Source organism: Seriola aureovittata, chromosome 19 (assembly GCF_021018895.1).
Source record: "Seriola aureovittata isolate HTS-2021-v1 ecotype China chromosome 19, ASM2101889v1, whole genome shotgun sequence".
NCBI lineage: Eukaryota > Metazoa > Chordata > Actinopteri > Carangiformes > Carangidae > Seriola > Seriola aureovittata.
In genome coordinates, this window is record NC_079382.1 from 7,244,729 (window position 1) to 7,264,092 (window position 19,364).

Here is a 19,364-nt window from a genome sequence, read left to right on the forward strand (position 1 = left end):
ATGATGTGTTTATGCTGTGCAGTCCCTCAGGGCACTTTAAGGAAAAGAGACAACACTGATAGTACTGCTGAAAGTGCCAGCATGCCCCATTCACAGATATTAGCCTCAATGGCCTGGATAAGATGCCATGCCAAACCCCTGCTGTGTGTATGTGTGTGCGTTTGCGTGTGTCAGCCTCTTAGGATTCTATGCTCCTTTAACCGTGGGCCGACCCCTGCGGTGCCTTAGGTCTTAATCACTCCAGGGGCGTGCAAGAGACAATGCCTCACTGTTTATGTGACAAGAATATAACTGGGTATGTGTGACTGCGATCAGTGTTTATGCGTGTGTGTTTATGTTACGCCTCTGTTATGGTTTGGTACTGGCATATGAATGGGAAAGAAGGGAGGAAGCCATTTTTCTTATTAAGGCAGAGGCTGTGTGCTGTGAGGGCCGGAGGTCGTCTCATGAATGGCTGCGGGGGAGGCTTTTGAAAAGCCTAACCTTGCTCCCTGCTTCCCTCTCCCCCCTTCGTGCACACCTGCCTGCTCTCAGCAGCAAAGACAATATCAGACATGGTGGCCAGGTCGGAGGTCACATCATTAGTGACATTACTTTTCTGCTTAGAACATACCTTTACCCGCGACTACTCCCATAATTTTCTGTCCGTACAGCTAAATACTTAGCCGCTCTGCAGCCAGACAAATGTCCCTCTCAAGGCTGTTTTCCCTTTGTCAGCAGGTGTAGATTCCATGTGTTAAATATGGTGGTAGGAGGAGACCCATCCTCAGGTGGACTCAAAGGCACAGTGTTTAACCTTACGTAAGGCAACTTCTGCTGCATTTAACTATGTTGAAAAATGTGGCAGAGCAAGATGACACATGACAGGCCATGAGCCTCAACTAAAAACTGTTAATGTCTCTATCCCCTCACAGCAGGCATTTCCATTAGGTAGAGGCATATTAAAAAAAGTGTAAGCACAAACTCATTATGTGTTACTTCCCTCCCATGTTATCAGACATCAGTGTTGGCTAAATGGTTAAAAAAAAAAAAAAACCACAACAGTCTTTAGACTTAGTGTATTGTAATAGATATCGGGCAAAATTCAATGTTATATCACTAAACTGACCATATGTGGCGGCTTGTTAAAGGGAAGTGTGATAGAATTATGCATGTGTGAAAGATTCCCTCACTGGCAGCCAATTCTGAGACTGTGGGTTGGACCATGAAAAAAAAAATTTGTCCAGAGTAAAATATCTCAGAAATTACTGGGCAGATTGCCATGAAATTTTGTATGAATATTCATGAACCAAAGAGGATTTTTTTTTAAATGATTTTTGTGACACTCTGGCACAATGACAGCGCTGGACAAAAGCTCAAAGTTAGCTCAAAAAACTTTGGTCCATGATGGAAGTGTGGAACTGGATTAATCTATTAATCAATTAATTGATTAGAATATCGATTTGCAACTATTTTTGATAATGTCAATGATCAACTGAACTTGTCATTTTCTTACATACAAAACATTTAAAGACGTCACCTTGGACTCTAGGAAGCTGGAATGGACATTTTCCTCCATTTCTGACATTTTCAGACCAAACAAGTCTTTGAGAAAATAATCAGCAGATTAATCAGTAATGAAAAATAAACATTATTTGTACCTCTAATGGAACACCTAAAAATCTAAAGCCAGATTTGAGAAAGGGAAGTCCTGACCTTCGCAACAGTAGTTTGACTAAATAATCTAAACCAAAAGATCCACTTACTAGCTTTTCTCTGAGCTTTCAACAGCGAACCGAGCCACCACATCAATGGCCAGATTTACTCAGAGCTTGATGTGGCTATTCATGGCTCTCAGAAAATGAATCCTAATGTTTTGATTTTCCCCCAGACCATTTGGCCAAATTATTATTGTATTGTTTCAATATTATATTTTCATGTTACAGAATAATTCTAGTGAAACCTAACAATTGAAATACTCCTCATCCTCAGTTATATTTCTTTCAGGTAAGGAACCATGTTGCCTTGGCTGCCACGCCAGCTCTGAACCCACTGTTGCAGAAAACACTCCCAAACAGGTGCTTAACATCATGACTATACCTAAAAATATGAGATCAATATTAAAAACTTAATGCTTGGTCAGCCTCAAGGTTAGTCCTGTGCACCAGCACAAACTGGAACTTCTTGTTCAGCTACAAAAAAGGTGACCACTTGGTTTTATTAGTATTCACTGACAGGAAGGAGTCACTCCACACACCTCACTATATTTTACTGCACTTTGTAACAGAAGAGATGTAGCTTTCTTTCTCATTAGTTGCTGCCGAGTCCCCTCCAGTCTTTTATTCACCGCCACCCCCTCAACCTTCCTCCGCAACCAGTGCAGCAGGCTGCCGGCTGATGGCACCTTTGTCTGAGTGGCTCTGTGTGCTACCAGGAGACTTGTTTTTCCTCCTCACAGAAGCTTGTCATCTATCATTACTCGAGGGGGCCTTGAGAATGATTCCGGCGGACAGCCCCAGCCTCCCGTCTGGGGGCCCAACGTAAACAGCACACTGCTGGGCAAACAAGGGTGATGATGACCATTACTTCCCAAGGTATGTGGATAAGAAAAAAAAAAAACTTATTGTGTTGTGTTCCAGCTTAAATTCAAGAGGCAGTCTTGGCAGGCCGTAGGGCATTTTTGATCATTTGGATTTTGTAATCTTACTAGACTAAAAAGAAGTTATTCTCTTTTCTTGTTCTCACATTCTGCAGTGAGGATTTAGGGCAGAGTCACACCAAGAATGTCCGGAGTGGTTTAAACAAACTCTGCATCACTCGCTCTTTTAGTTAAAATGAGAACAACAGCATTCAAACTTGGCTCTGCAACAAATAACCACACCAGGCCTGCCTGGCGGTGAAAATGCAAGTCTGTGTGCTGGTTCATGCTTAATGTGTTGCAGTTTGTTTGGAGTAAGAACAGTCACACCAACTAATGGAAAAACCCCAAACCACTCCGAGGTTTATGGGTATACGGAGACGGATTGTGTCACCTTACAGCCGATGGGTAACCACAGGCTATAAGATATTCCCAAAGACATTTTCAATTAGGGGCGTAGATGGGCTCAATGCAGGGTATTAAATAGTAGACCTTTAAAGTTTAAACACATTTCTTGTAATATTAACTAAAGGTGCAAACAAATACAAACTCTAATACATAACATGTTGTTGTCACTTTGTTACATTCAGCTGAAACTCTACTAAATGGACTGACTGTGGTACAAAACCACATTTCAATGGCAAAACAATAACCAAAGAAATACAGATCTTATAATTTCATGCCACAATACATCTGAGTTACAACCTGGGGGGATTGAATGTCGCATTGCTGCTGAGGTAAGATTAGCGGTTGGATACTGGGCTTCTGGCTGGGGTATGAAAGAAGAAGAAGAAAAAAAAAAAAGTTCTGGGCGGTCACAGTCAAAAGGCAGGGTGAAAAGCTTGCCATAATTGAAAGTGACAACACACGGTAATCCTTTTGAATATGGGATTTCTCACCTCTACACACCTGGCTGTGTGAAGTTAATGTGAATGTCTGAGTGTCAATTACGGAAAGTTGGGGAGAGGGGGTTTCAGATGTTGTCTGACTACCTGGCAGACACTTCTCTTGGAGTAGTACTGGCTGAGTTAGAGAAAGCCCGGGTGCACAAAGGCTTAATGTTGTGCTTAAGTGGTCCTCATCAACTTGTACATTTTGGGTGTTGGGAATTTTTACCACAAGAAGTTGCACTTGAACCCATAAAGTGCTCAATACCAGTGGTAAACTGAAATAATCCTGTGTCTTTTCACTTCTAAACATCTTGGATGACTGGCTACAACCTACAGAATCACACTAAACTACTGTGGTTCAGACTAAAGAACAGGTGTGCACACATGTGATCACAGGTGAGCCTCTTAAAATGCAGCAGTATAATTAATTTGCCAAACTGTGAGATCTGAACGCAGCATGGACTACCACAGCTTTGGACCACAGGCCACCGTATGAGCAGCCTGCCACAGCACACAAACCAAACACCACTGAATGATTTTACACCTGAAGCCCCCCAGTGAGGGCTGAGCCCCAGCAAAGAGCACACATAATAATGAGTCCTCTTCATCAGTGATGCAATGACCCAGGACGGGCACATGCACGGTAAACCCCCCCCCCCCCCCCCCCCCCCCCCCCCCCCACCCCCCCCCCCCCACACACACACACACACACACACACACACACACACAAGCCCTCCCCCCCAATGTCCCTGTGGCGCCCGTGCCTGGTCACCTCGCTCTGGGATCAAAGGCAGTATGTCGTTCTAATCAGTCCTCGCAGTGGGCAACCCCATTAATTCAATTCTATTTCATCAGCAGTGAGCAGACCACCAGAGGGGTCTACATTCCTAGGGTCCTGCGGTCCAGGAGTAATCCTACCACTTAATGACCTGAGATCAGACTAACCCCGTAATTGCTTGGAGACTGACTTGGTTTTGCTTGCTGACAGAATTGCAAGATCTTTGTGGGTAGAGAAACAAAGACAGACATAGCTCATTTTCTGGACACGGCAGGGAAGTCAAGCAGAATTAACGACGCCATATATCAAATAATTCCAGACGATCAACCCCCCACTAAATCAGGCCAACACCACAGAACATGTACACTTACACACAGTAAGCTGTATCAAAGGATCAAGTACTGCACATTAATATAACCTGACAAATTCCACTTTCCTAATCTTAGAGTTACATTTATTATTCTTCTCGTAAACTAATTATTTTTAACTGTAACAATAATGTTAAAATTGGTGAAATGACAAATGTCCACAATAGTTTCCATGGGAAAACAGAAAAATGAGGCATAATATGACTGACTCTTATATTATTGTTCTTTTGTATCATGCCGTGTGGCTTGTCTGTAGCATAATAAAATGTTTATTGGGACATGAGATAATGAGCTTTTCATATCTTACCGTACCTTTGGTCTCTGGTGGATGTGGATGCTCATCACAGACAAATTAGATCTTTTGAGTATTGCCGTCTACACCTGCAGAAACAATAACAGTTGGTGAATATGGTGAGGCTTTAAAACAGAAAATGAAATGAAACGTCTATAAATCTGGCCCTAATATTCTCATGCTCGCCATCTGGTAATGACGACAAACCAGGCATCCCTTCACTCAAAAGAATGAAAAAAAAAAAAAAGAAAAGCCAACTCATTCAAGTGTGGAACAATCTGCATCAAGAGATTTATTAGTGTAATCTTTGGTCTGGAGAACAGATAAACGACTCCACCGAGACCTACACCACTGAGCAAAACCTATCAATAACTCTGCAACTGTCCGGTGAGAACGTTAGAGGTCAACACCGGATAATTCGGCAGTGGAAAAGGTCAAGCTGAAGGAATATGGTAGCAGATGAAAAAGTTCTCAGGAATTGCTAGCAAATAAAAAATTACAACAATTACATGCCAAACTGAAGGCTCTGCTCTTTTTAAGATGACGACAATGGAGAAGGGTTCGCATGGGAGATGACACTTCAAAGGCCCTCATTGTCGAACTTAACAATGGCGCTGGTGTTCATAAAAACAGCGATCATCTGACTCCTTCACTGTGGCAGCCTTTGGAAGTCTCCACATCTTGCTATTTGTGTGTCTGTCTGTGATTCAGTGTGTAAGGACAAAAACTAAAAAAAAAAGAACCGATGCAGACAGTCTTCATCCCTTTGAGTTATGACTTGATCACAGTAAAATGAAAGACATAAAAAATGATTATGCCAACAAATGCTAAAAGTAAAAATAAAATAAAAAATATTATGAATCATGGTAATGTTTTGGTGGTGTGTTCTCCATCTTCATGGTCAAAATTAAAAAGTAATTTCAAATGTAGATGTGATCTAAAAATCTGTGTAAACATCACGTTCAGAGAGCAAGGGGCTTTCTTTCTCAATTTAAAAACCATCTGGACAGAGGTCCATCACAGATCAGGAAGAGATAAAGCTCTCTGCCCCCGGAGCAGCCGCCATAAACCAGAAAGCAATGCAGCCATGTTGAACTCTAAAGGCTGTGAATTCTGCTGTTCCTTCAGTGGAAAACCTCACTTGCTCTGCTTTCCCGAGGATTACTGCTTTTCCTCTCAAGCGACACATAAAAAAAAATATTAAAAAAAACACACAGCTGAACTTCTCAGACGCGTTTGTAAACTTGTATCCTCTGAGGGTTCACGAAAAGTCATTCTGGGAAATGTAGGCAATCTCTCTGTGAAGTAGACATACATGAGGCAGCGTGAGAGAGGGAAAAGGCAAATTAGTTCACATCAGTAGTTAGAATTTGACGAAATGCAGCGAAGAACGAATCCAAGAGCAGCATGTAGCACTGCGGGAATACAGTGTTTGAGCAGGCTGGGATTCTCCTGGACAGTTAGTGATCACATTATTTGTGTTTACATGGGCACATTTCTCTCTCTTCTTTCCTCTTGCTGTCTCTCCTTGAGATACACTGCCAAAAATTTTTGTAAAAACGGCTGAAAACATTCGAGTATCTGCTCTCCTTCAAAATAATGCACTGATGATATAGACAGTTCTCAGAATGGGCTGCAGAGTAGAACCATATGTCTGAGACAAAGCAGACAGGGAAAACCTTTTCAAAAAGTGAAAAGTTATTGATTGCTCATTCATCATATTTAGCCGACTCTACTTCCAAGTCACATACATCACCTCAGACTTAATAGTCTGTATAACATGATTTTCACTGCGTTTTTTTCTTTTAAGATGAAAAATGGCAAATGAAGGCTTCTTTATCCTTAAAAAAAAAAAAAAAAAAACAACTTTCCATTTCCATTGTGATGATTGTGCAAGAATGGAAACCGCTTCCTTGCCAAATATTTCTCAAGTGGATGATAAAAGACAGTAGCTTGCTGGTATAAAACCATTTTTTTCCACCGTTAGTTTATGGAGCTAAAAAGCGTCTGCTGTTGCACAGAGAGTGATTCTAAAAATTAAATAAATAAATAAAATAATCCTAACTGAGATCTCATAAAGGTTAAAATGTGTCCAACTTTGCATATATAGGAAATATTTTTAAAAGAGTTGTATTCATAATCTGAAATGAGGTGGCCGCAAAACATTACAACTACAAAACCCACTGAAAAATAACATAAATACTCAATAAAGCACTGGTTTAATGTACAAAAATTTCTATAACTTTATGACAACTTATTATCCTGAGCCAAAACACCATTTGACATTGTTTGTGGTGTATAAACAAAATCTGAAATTTCTTTGTTTTTTTTTTTTGTTTGTTTTTTTTTAACTTGAAAATTAGTTTAAACCCCGTAGGAGAATTGTTTACTTTGCCATGAAATTAGAGATGTTTTCCATTAACTCCACACAAAGCGTGATCATTAACTACCTCATTGACTTCTCCCTATAGAATTATATTTTGTGTCCTCTTCCTCTTATTAACTACTTGCCTATCCATAATAAAAAACTGACAGTTTGAGTCATAAGAGTAACAGTAACAGATAAGCAAGACATAATTCATCATTTGTGATAGATAGTGCTAAAAATTCTTCTTTCAGGACCTGGATAGAAGTGGAACAATGGAACTTTGTGAAAGGATTTTGCTTCAGCACTAATACATTGTTCAAGAAATCATTTCAATTTATTTTGTGCCGAAGCCGCTCTCCAACTCACAGGACATACAGAAAAAGTTCTACCGTGCCAATTATTGTAAACTTGTCAAAATAAAAACCCAGCAATAAATCATCTATGTAATTATCAACTGATTGAAGCAGCTATCTCACAGTGAAAAACACTTGAAAGCATAATACATCAATTTTAATGGCATTTCTTAATCAGAATGCTCGGCAATCAGCAGAGACCAATTAGGGCCTGATAGATAGAGACCCGCCATTAATAATCAAACTTGGCTGCCATCACATTGGATCCATTTTTAAAAAGGCTGTTGGAGCCGTTTTCAAGAGGACTATTCTTTTCAGGGGGAAGGCACTGTTGTAAAGTTCAATGTGACCAGGAAAACAAAGCACGGAGCTGCTCCTGGAACTGCTAATTCTGAGCAGCTTTGTGTCAGGCCGACTGCCAAATGACCACCGACTGCTGTAACTACAGTTTAAAAGATTTCTCTCATAAAATTTCCAAGTGGCGACAATTTCATGTCCGGAGAGGGGGAATGGATAGGTCTATGTTGCAAATGCTGAGAAACAGAAATGTCTATTCAGGAAAGCTATAAAAATTACACCCACAGGCACCAAGCAATGACAAAAGATATCTTTACAATGCCACCTTCAGCTGCCGTCTTATTAACATTATGGTCAATTTTATCACGGCAAAACGTCCTGTGCATCTGTGTGTCTTTGAATACAAAAAACAGCCAAACTGCAACACATAAAATATACGAGCTGTGCAGAGACCGAGCAGGAAACGCTGCCCTTCATGTCCTTCCAAGCAGGAGTTTAGCTCTGATTTTTACTGTTCATTTCCTTGGCTGCCGATATGAGCGGCAAATCTCTTGACTTTCAAGTCCACTCCAATGAACTGTAAAGATGCAAACAGAGGTTAAGTAACTAGGCTTCCGTTTAAAAAGTAGTATGAGCAATGTCCCTGCGACTGCTAAATTTTTTTCCCTATATACAAACATGAATGGTCCCGTTTTGATATTTAGGCGACGCCCACTGACACCCAGTTGCACTGAATGTGGCAACATGGCATTTTTCATCTTTCAAAGTATCACCGGCAACAACTAGACCCCCTCTCACAAACAGTTAGAGCACATTTTAGAAAACAGTCTGTCAATAAAAACAGCCTTTCATTATCATTTGTTGCCCGATGTCGAGCAGTAATAGCTAAATACAATTAATGACCCTGGTCATTGTGCTGCAGGTATTTATACAGGGAAATCTACTGCCAACAAGAATTAATCAGCACTGGAGTACATGCATCACAGCATTAGGTGGTTGGGATGGGTCCAATATTTTATAAGCTGTTCCTAGTCCTTGGAAGAATGCATCCAGGCTGAGGCAAACAGGTTGTAAATAGGATGATATTACAGATCACATTACATATCACACACCTCCTGCAAACACATGATTTATGCATCCTCTTAACTCAAAAGCCACCTTTCAACTTGCACTGTTGGAGTATATGCAAATCAGACATGGCTATAAGTCGCTGTTGTTACGTATACTTCCTGTAGCTGTGAACTATTTACATATTCATTCCTCACTGGAGATAAATGATTCAGACTTTTACAGTTGCAGAATGAGCGGATCCCTGAAAATAAAATACATGGTGGAGGATAAAGTAGATGCAGGCAGACAAAAGCCTGTCACGTCTGCTTTTTCTTTATAATGTATAATGGTCATATAATGATTTCAGAAGATTACTAGGAAAGCCTGCTTTATATCAGATAGTCTCAAAACATTTAATATGATTTGTTTCTTGATAAACCAAGACAAATGGCAAAAACACTATATGCCACTGTTATGTAGTGGCACCACTCAAATGACAGTAACAAGTCTCTGATAGTTTTATCATAATTTCCCATGGTTCTGAGAAGAAAGGCGAGGGGAAATGAGTTCAAGTGACTTCAGTGACCGGTGAAATTTGTTTTCCTCTTGAAGTAATTTGAAGTCTGGTTCGCCTCAAGCAGACAGCGCTGATTTGAGTCTGACATTCCACCTCAAAACCTGTTCCAGCAGGCCTCTCTTTAAGCAGCGCTTCTCCTCAAGGCAGATTCAATTATTCAATTTCAAATAAATTATTACATAATACATCCATGTCCTTCCAAGGGCCGGTGCACTCTCAAATAATATCTGCTATATTCTGCATTTTTAACAGCCCAGACATACCTAGAATCGATTTTACATTTTATTATAGATGATGTTTATTCAAAAGTAGAGATAAGATAGTAAAGTACACCTTATTAAAATGACTAAGGTTCATAAAAGAGATGCCATGGGAGCTGTGGCTGTCAGATAGCCGAGCAGAAATACTCACACAGCCAGGCTTAATGGGAGCTTGCATAAACAAAAGAAAATGGCAGTGGCTATGGTGGTGCCGATGAGCGACAAGAAAAGATTTTTCCATGTCCACCTCCTTCCCATCGTTCCACCATTCATGGAGCAAACCTGCTGTGTCATCATATGGGGCTAACAGGCTTAACCTGCCCCCCATGGAGCTACTCACCACACAGCAGCTTCACAGACTGCAGGGGCCCTGAGATGAAGCCTCACAGGCCCAAGTCCAAACCAAATCCTCACCCCCTGTCCCCAAACATGTCAAGTGAATTTAAGCCATTTGTGTGGGTATTAAAATTATGGTAATAGCTTAAATGTTTTCCTCACAGATACTAAGCAGGCCTTTTCTTTTGCAGGAAACCAAATATTTCCAAACACTGCATGGGACAACATTGGGTTAAAGCTATGGGTACATTTGGAATTGGGTCTTTTATCTCATAAGTATGGCCCTTGGCCCTGGCTCTTTTTGTTTGGTGTCAGCTTGCTTGCTCAGGGCCTAATGAGTCCCAGCATTTTGTCGAGCAGCATAGCTTGGATCTGCTTCCTGGAAAGCATGGCTGATGGACTACATAGAAAATATTAAGGCCACAATAACACTAAGACATGGGCTAATGCACAGCCCTCAACTAATATGGCATGTATGTGCACAGTATAGTGCTGGATAAGATGGATGGCTCCATAAAAGACTATGTACTTCACCAAGGCTGTTATCAGTAGCTGCTATTGTGTTTATTGTTTCAGAAAACAGGCATTTCTGTTTAAGTAAATGGATTAAATACATGAAAGATAATGGATGACAAATCTGCTAAAAGAAACACTTAACTAATATACCTCTAATTTTGATGAGGTTAATAACATTATGTTAATATACATCAAATGTATGTACAAAATACTCCAAATACTGAAATAAACATCAATTTATATGGTAATTCATAAAGGTCATATTTTATCATCCACAAACAAGCATTTAAAAATAATTTAACCACTCCAATTAAATTCTCTGAGTTTCAGAATTAAAAACTTATTTAAAGTGACCCAAACTAACATTTGAAAGTGAGCTACAAACTCAAATCTCCATGGATAGGAAGTTGAGAGCCGAGTGCATTGTGAGACCATTTGGGTCTCTGAACAGGGAAACTGCAGGCTTTTTAGAAATATGATACCAGCATCACTAGCCCTTCAGCAACTGCGTTCAAGAGGGCAGCTGAAGAGACTGCTTTTCATAGTTCCCTGATCTCTAAAGAGCTTGGGAACACAGTGTTTGCTCATGGCCTTTTGCCCCATGTACATTAGCAAGTATATTATGCTTTGTAATGGCCTCTGATCAAGCAAAAATATTCTGCAGCATATTCAAGCAAAGATACCGCTGCCATTGAAACTCAGCAAAGGAAGCATAAAGGCTGCAGTGGGGATTGTCGAAGACTGATTCACTGCTGTTGCTATAGGTGCAAAATTCACTCTAGGATTTTTTAACCATGCCCATCTTTATCCTTAGAGAAGGCGGTCATACCTGTCAGGATTGAGGAATAACTCCAATTTTTCCTCAGATGGTATTGAAATGTACTGCAGAAAGTAAACACCCGCATCTATTTGTCCAGACAGTGGCAATGTTTCTCAACAGCTCCTCATTGAATAACTTGACTACAAAAATACATTTTGTATTAATAGAGCCTGCAAACATCACAGTTACATATTATTTAGAGGTGTTACTTTGAAAACACCTGATGGTAAAAAATAATGGCCTCAATCTGCTTTGTCTTAGAGGGAAATTACATCTCATCCTCTCCTTTCACAATAAACTCCTTTATCATCCTGTTGTCGAAGCTGCACACAGCCCATCAACTCAGGATAGATCAAGCATGTTCTCAGCTCTTTTCTTATCAACCTTGTTACCTTTGATACGCTAATAATCACGGCCAGGACTTCCAGAAACCCACCATGATCAATGAGAGACAGATCTCTTGAAATGACTGATCTCTGCTTCAGTGTCACTTCAGAACAATTAACTGGCGGCGGGCCACGGGTGAAGCCTGGATGCGGCTGTTGTCTCCAACAGGTAAAGATAATCTAAGGTTGGTCTAGCTGTCATTTAACTGCCACTCTCAACATGTCAGCATGACTACTTGAAAGGAAAAGAAGATGCTACCGCCTTGATAAGCATGCTGCACTCAGCTACCTGTGTGCACCGTTTAAGTCATTGTAGCAATTCAGCGATGATAGGCTGTGTTTCTTAATGCAATGCTTGCTGGATGAATTAAAATGACAGTTTCAGGTTGAACGAAACCAAAGACGAGCAAAGAAAAAGTAAGTATATGTTGTGAACAACTTAGCATGAAATTAAGGGGTATATAACCATAGCATGTTACTGGGATAAAGAATTTGGGGGTTAAGAAAAATATGAGCGCCAAAAGAATTCAGCCATTATTCACATCTAGAACAATAGTTTTAATTTTTTTTTAAAATGTGCTCATGAATTATAGACAAAAGATTGATACCACTCTCGTGTCTGTACAGTAAATATGCAGCTACTGCCAGCGGTTAGCTTACTACAAAGACTGGAATGGGGGAAAACAGCTAGCCTGTCTAAACGTGAAATAATCCTCCAACCACCATCTCGAAAACTGATTAACTAACATGTTCTGTCTAGTTTGTATAAGCTGTGCCAACAGCAAAGGGCAAAAACAATATGTTGTGGTTTTTTATGTGCCGAATTAAGCTAAGCTTTAATATGCATATTTGCATATTATAGTATTTCCGAAAATTAATAAAAAAATGATTAAGTATTCCATTGATGAATACAACCACTACAAAGTTTTAATTGTTTGGTCAAAATCACACTTGTGCTGCATAAAACAATGTGGCTGCTCCTGTTGATATTAAGTCATTTGTGATTATTTCACAACTATTAAATATGCTGCAGATGCTCCAACCCCTCCTTTGCATTTAGTTTTTAGCTGTGGTTAAAACTGACTTCATATTTATGTGCTAAGTGCACTTCAGCATCATGCACTCCAGGTTCAAGAGGCTGTTACTGTATTCTCGTCGTTGAGTGCCACCTGAAAATCACAAACGATTTATTTCTTCTTTGATATCTGAGAAAATGTTAAACTTCCACAAAGCAACACTGGGTATAAAGACGGTTAAGTTATTCTAATTTAGTAGGAGATACAGACAAACCGTATGGGTGTCCTGCATGATTGATGTTCTGCAAAAACACGATAACATCTTGATCATTTTAATATTGAAATTATTTTTCAAGAGTCACTTCATTATCACCTGCCCTCAGCGAAACTAACAATAAGAATTTGATAACAACACTGCAGCTTTTTAACTGCAGGTACACAGATATTAAAGTGGTGCGAGTGAATACAGATCCCCCCCCCTCAATCTTCTGAAAATGTTCTAATCAAAAAGACAAGGAACAGTTTCCACGCTCTAGGATAACAATCATTTAATATGCAGCGTCTCCAGCAGCTAACAGTCTTTTAGCCAGGTGAGCAGTGGACCACAAAGAAGTGACTAATAGTGTTTGTATTTTTCTGCTTATGCTCAACATTGCTCAGTCATTTCTGAAAGGGCACCGACCGCTGCATTTGTATTACAGGTAAACTATACACAGAATAAATGCGCACATTGACTCAAACTAGCCTATGAAAGACACTTTAATTAAAAATCTGCCAGTCCATGTCTTTGAAATGTGATTACAAAAAAGGAAACCCTTTTTGAACTAGGGAGAAAATGGAGTTCATTTTCCAGCAGGGTATAAAAACATGCACAATCCTTCTCCCATTTGATTTTGACTCAGGGTGGGCTGGTCCAGATTGGCCTTCTAATACCCACTGCTCCACCAGAATCAGTGTAATTGCCGGCTACATTCACACATTAATATTTTTGCTTTGATGAGCGGGTGCAGATAAACAGACGGGTTATGTGTACATACTTAAGAAAAGAGACAGTAGAAATGGCTCGATCTCTTCCATGATGCTCCCTTACAGCAGCCGAGGCACCATTGTGTTTATCTGACTGCTGTAACATGAAAAACACAGAGAGCCTGGCTTTCTGCGGTCATGTTGGTTTGCAAGGCTGGCAAGGCTTCTGTTTCCTGGACTCCTTTTAACTGCAGTCCATCACCAGAGGCAAAACCCAATGGATCACAACTTCATCCAAGCACAAGAATATACTGTACCTCATTTTCATCTGTCCTGCTTTCTTTGCGTCTATTTACAGCCCAGTATACACACCAATCAAATCATGCTCCCCTTACCCTGCCAAAGAGCTCTCCTACTTGGGAGGACGGGGTGAAATGAAAACTAAATACATAAACGGCCTTCAGCCACAGTATTGTAACTTGCTGACCATAACAACAGGAGTTGTTTTCGCTTGGCCTTTACTAATAGGATAAATGCCTTGGGGAAATTTCTAAATGAATTCCTCAGGCCAAAGCGGTTCCCCAGGCCAACCTAAATCGCGTTTGATATAGAAGGATTATCCCTGATTGAGTTTATTGTAAAGAAGCTTGTGACAAACTAGAGAAACTGCAATACTTCCACAGAGGTGTGCCTCGCCTGACAATGAGGCTCTGTGGCTTAATACACACAAATATACACCTCTGTACAAAGCTGCTGATGCTGCGGCTGTATAATCATTCACCTACGGTGACTGGTTACTCTAAATATGCAGAGACAGCTCTCCGTCATACGCAGCAGATGAGGTGAGAAGACCCCTGCTAAATGGCCCCGGCTCTGAGGCAAATGCATTGTCTTACCTCATCGGGCGCAGAGCTCCCTGCCTGTTCAGGGAGGACTAGGACTAAAGCCCTTAATCCCCGCCTTGATTCACGATAGCCTGCTAGGTTTTCAAATGTCATCAGCAGGGAAGTGTGTCCTGCTCCTGCCCCACATGCTTGGCCCGTTAATACAATAACAACACCCGGGTACATCCATTTAGGAACAGAAACACATACAGAAAAGTCGGGTGTATATATAGTAACACACGCTCATGCCAGGACTCATAAACAGGCATCAGTGCCAAGACCAGGATTGACAAGTGCGGTTTTGGGTATGACAGTTGGTAATAAATCATACTAAATATGGACTGCAGACTAAATGTGATAATACTACCATTAGTACCAACTTCATTCTCTCATCAATAGCTTCTCACTTGCCAGGAAAATTAAAACACTGCTGTCCGTGGTGGAGTGGCAGCTTTTCTAAATAGATGGATTCATCAGCAACTTTCTGCCAAGAAAAGGCAGCATCCCTCACAACCAGTGCTCCAGTTCACAACTAAGACTATGGCACTTCACTGTAACATCACATGGGATTTGTGATGAGTAATGCTTTGTTGTCTGGAGGATGGGTCTTGCAGTGTAAGCTACACGTTATATACAGCTGTAGAGTATAATAATAGAGTTTTATAAATAGACTTAAGGAATATTACAGAGTGCATATAGCTAGGAAGAAAAAAAGGAAATATTTCAAATGCAATCCGTGCACGTGTGACATTTAGGCTTATGCAAGTCTCTATTTCCATGCATAAATTCAAAGATGTAGCGCAAGGTAAAGCCACATAACAGTTAATATTTATTTAACCATTTGTTCTATATTACGCAATAGTTTAACAACTTAAGGCTCAGTAAGATCAATTTAGCGAATATTTTATACATATTAAACTGATTGAAGTTAAATTCAGAGACGTTTCTGAATGCTTTCTATTAGAAATTTAGCTGCAGCGGTCACCAACAGTTAGTGTTAAATTATCAACCACTACCTGACTATTTTCCTAGTTTCTCTCACAAGCTCCGAAACGTGAAGTTAGTTTTTTCTTTCTTGCAGGAGCGCTTGCGCACAACGTGAGCGCCGCACACACCATTTAGTAGGCTATGGTCCTCAGCTTAGGGGTGGCAGTGAAACTGATGATCCTCCTCTCATTCATTCATGATAGGACAAGTGCCCGTGTGCAGTCTAAACTCCTGACACAAAAGGACGTCAAAATTAAGCGTACACACAGTCAGCGTGGCGACTGTTTCCACCACCGCTGACTGAGCGCTCACCTACCCGGCCGCTCGCTGCTCCTGTCCCCCGGCGTTTGTCCTTGTTTCGCTACGACGCTGCTTATCTATGAATGCTGTCTTTATCCCTCAAAGACTGCTGTTGCATTTTACTGCAAAAGGAAGAGCACTGTGCACTGGTAGCGGCTGTGTGCTGGTCGGTTAGTGGCCTGTCTCTGGTCCGCGCTGCACGTCACCAAGTGGAGTGGTCAGGACTTGGCAGACGCGTCTTTCTGTGCTCGCTGCGCGGTGGCGGCGGATCTGAGATGTAAGCGACTGCTTGGACGGACTGGCACACCGTGTGGCCACTTTACTCCCGATGCTGCTCCTCCCCTTTCAATTTGTTTTGCTCACACAAGCCCTACAGCGCCTCCCACCCGCCACTGTGTGCAATTGCATGTACCTGCAGAGCCGTATTCGCAGTACAGCATCAGCACGGACGATCCGGCACGTCCTAACAAGAAGGGTCCTGGGATCATCAGGGGTCACTGAGGGAGTTCTGTAGATGCATGCAGGCCCACATTTGGAGACATTTTTATTCCATTCTCTAGAGAGAATCAACAGCTATGATTATTTAACATCCGTTTACAGTAAAGACTATTTTCCAGACTATGAAGACATGCTTAAAAAATGCTCATGGAGGATTTTTCCACAGGTCAACATCTCACTGAAACCATCCTCTAATGCAGTTTCTTTTTCATTCTTGGTCCAGCAGTATCCGGAGCACTGCTGTTTTTCCAGCCTACCTGGTAATTAAATGCTGGCAATTACATTCACTTTGCATCCTAGTTGTAAATCAGCCCCTGATTAGATGGCTAGAATGAAAATCAGCAGGCCACTCTCTGGCTGGATCCAAATCTCCTAAAATCAATGCCCTTTCTGCTTTCCTAACCACTTTTCCACGAACACACTGAGCAACGTGACGCGGTCAAGCATATAAGGAATTACATGAAGTTAGGAACAGATAGCCACAATGGGCCTTGAATAAGAATGGGCCTTTTTCATAAAAATACATTTTTGACATGACTGAAAAAACATAGCTGGGTGCAGACAGTAAAATGACTGATGCCGGAATTCCATTTAGCTGCAGCACCTTTTTATTTCTTTTTTTTTTTTTTTTTTTTACATTTAAACAATTCAACCAGCTCTTATCTTGGCTGCCTCTTAGATAGAATACTTATGGGACAATTAACTCAGGCAGAAACCTTTTAATCCGCTGTTTTAGACCACAGAGGACCGGTAAATACTGTCCATATCTTCACAACCTCTTTTTAAAGCTTTCCAGTTGTTGCTTAAGGGGCTATTTGCTCTTACCTGATGGATTATCACCCGCTCAGAGACACATGACGTTTACTCTTCTTTCACTGCCCCTACTGTATGTGCGCATGGTACATTCACACAGGTGTTTTCACTTTGCTTGATTAGCTCTCCTCTCAGGACTGCGTGGGTGTGTACACGCCGTTCGATTGACGTCTCTATCAGTCAATTGAGACGCTGGAAACTTTGTCATCATGCTCGTTAGTGCGTAGTGTTTGGTGACATCACACATGTCATGGATAGCGCTACACACCTTCAAGCTGAGCCTGAAGCGATAAAAAACACCGTGTTCAAACTTTCCGCATAAATCTACCACAGTATGATCTTGGAGTCAGCTGTTATTTATTTCAAATGGCCTTTTTTCACAGAAGGCATTATGACCAAAAGCATAGGTGTAAATAAGGAATTAATTATGGCTGAGTTCAGTTAAGCTGCTTCGGTGTCAGGGTGCCGGTGCTCTGCTCCTTGTCTTGGCTTTACTGTTACACTTGAACAGAACAGAGCCATAGTTAATGTTATTAATAACACCTGTGCTTTTCCTGTCATGACAAGTCCTAGTGTGTGCTGTGAAAAAGGCCTGTGGGACGTTAATTGCTAGTGGACTATTGATAAGTAGTGTATTTTAAATGCTGAGTTGTTTTATTCTGTGTTTTGGTCATATGCCATGTTCATTACAGATTTAACTAATGAACCAGCTCTGACCCTGCTGTAGGCAGTATAGCAAGACTCACCGGATTTAAAATACTTAAAAACTTGGTTTTGCTAATGTGTTTTGAGGAAGTAATTATATTCTGCATATTTGTTAGAGCTCAAGGATACATGCTGGATTAAACAATGAAAGTAAGTATAATTGATTGCATTGATAGTGTTTGATTTCACTTATGTTGCCTAATTAGACCTCTTTTCAGGACTGTACAGAGGTGTTTAACTAACACCTAATTTTTCTATTGGTTTTGTTGTACCTGGCTGTCGAATGGCTGTTGTCTGATCTATAAAAGGGCAAGACAGTAAAATATTGACTTTTAACCGTAGCAGAGTATAAATATCATGTTTACCGCAGTATACAAGATAAGTATATGCACTCCAAAAGGCCTGGGTAAAATGCTTGAGTGCTTCCCACTCTATCCAGACAACCAGCGCAGCATCAAAATGTCATACTTGGCAGAATAGATAGTGGGCCTTATCAGGGGTCAAATTCTATTTTGCAGTAATTTCAGAAGTCTTGCAGCTGTGCCTCTCAGCCATGGCAGCATGTGAGATGATGTGCAAAGGGGTGTAATTTGTTCTAGAGTCCAGTGAGCCTAATCTGAGCCAGCAGGTACCAGTTTGAATTAAAAAAGGACTTTTACATTGTACAAACAAAGCTCCCGATCTAGATTCTGTTTTTATTGAATGACTCTCCCCCAAAGGAAATGAGTATCATGTTCGGTGATGGAGCAAGCACTGTGGGACTATTCGATGATGATAGGCTTACATTTAATAGCATGACTCAGAAATCAAGAAGAGAGAAAGATGGGGGTGAGCAGGGCGCGCAGTACAACTCCACAGTCAATGGCAGCCTTGAAAAAGATGAAATACAAAGAGAAGCAGGGAACAATGGGCTGTTGTTGTATGATAATTAACAAAATTGTAGTGTATCTGTATCTGCGGTGACAGCAAAGAGATAACCTATGAGTATTTAATAATATTAGAAGTTTGGTATTGGAACAGATCAGGATCTAGAAAAAACCTTAAGTACATGTGTCTAAGGTGTTTTGAATTTTAGTGGAAAAGATAGGAAATAAACATATTTACAAGAACCTGTGACAAGTTTGCCAGTAGTATTTTACTCATTTTAATTGAAAACTTAACTGGAAATGTTTTTGGAAAATAGATTTCAAAGATGTCTGTCTGAATAAAAAAAAAAATAATAAAAAAAACTCTGTTATTCTCTGTGTGCGTGGGCATGTAGAAACTCGTTTTGTTATCTTTCACAGG

At 40.7% G+C, this 19,364-nt stretch overlaps 1 protein-coding gene across 4 annotated transcripts in view; it reads right to left on the reverse strand.

Annotated features, from left to right (window-relative positions):
• Positions 1-16,365, reverse strand: part of LOC130187504 (kelch-like protein 29) — a 203,083-nt gene extending 186,718 nt beyond the window's left edge. Inside the window, exons 1-2 of one of the 4 annotated variants that reach the window (XM_056405177.1) lie at positions 16,078-16,365; positions 4,966-5,034 (exon numbers count right to left, since the gene is read on the reverse strand). The gene's annotated coding sequence lies outside the window, so the exon portion shown is untranslated. Of the gene's footprint in view, positions 1-4,960; positions 5,035-16,073 lie in introns of all 4 variants that reach the window. The other 3 variants (XM_056405178.1, XM_056405179.1, XM_056405180.1) reach the window with 3 other exon arrangements.
• Between the last annotated feature and the right edge of the window lie 2,999 nt (positions 16,366-19,364).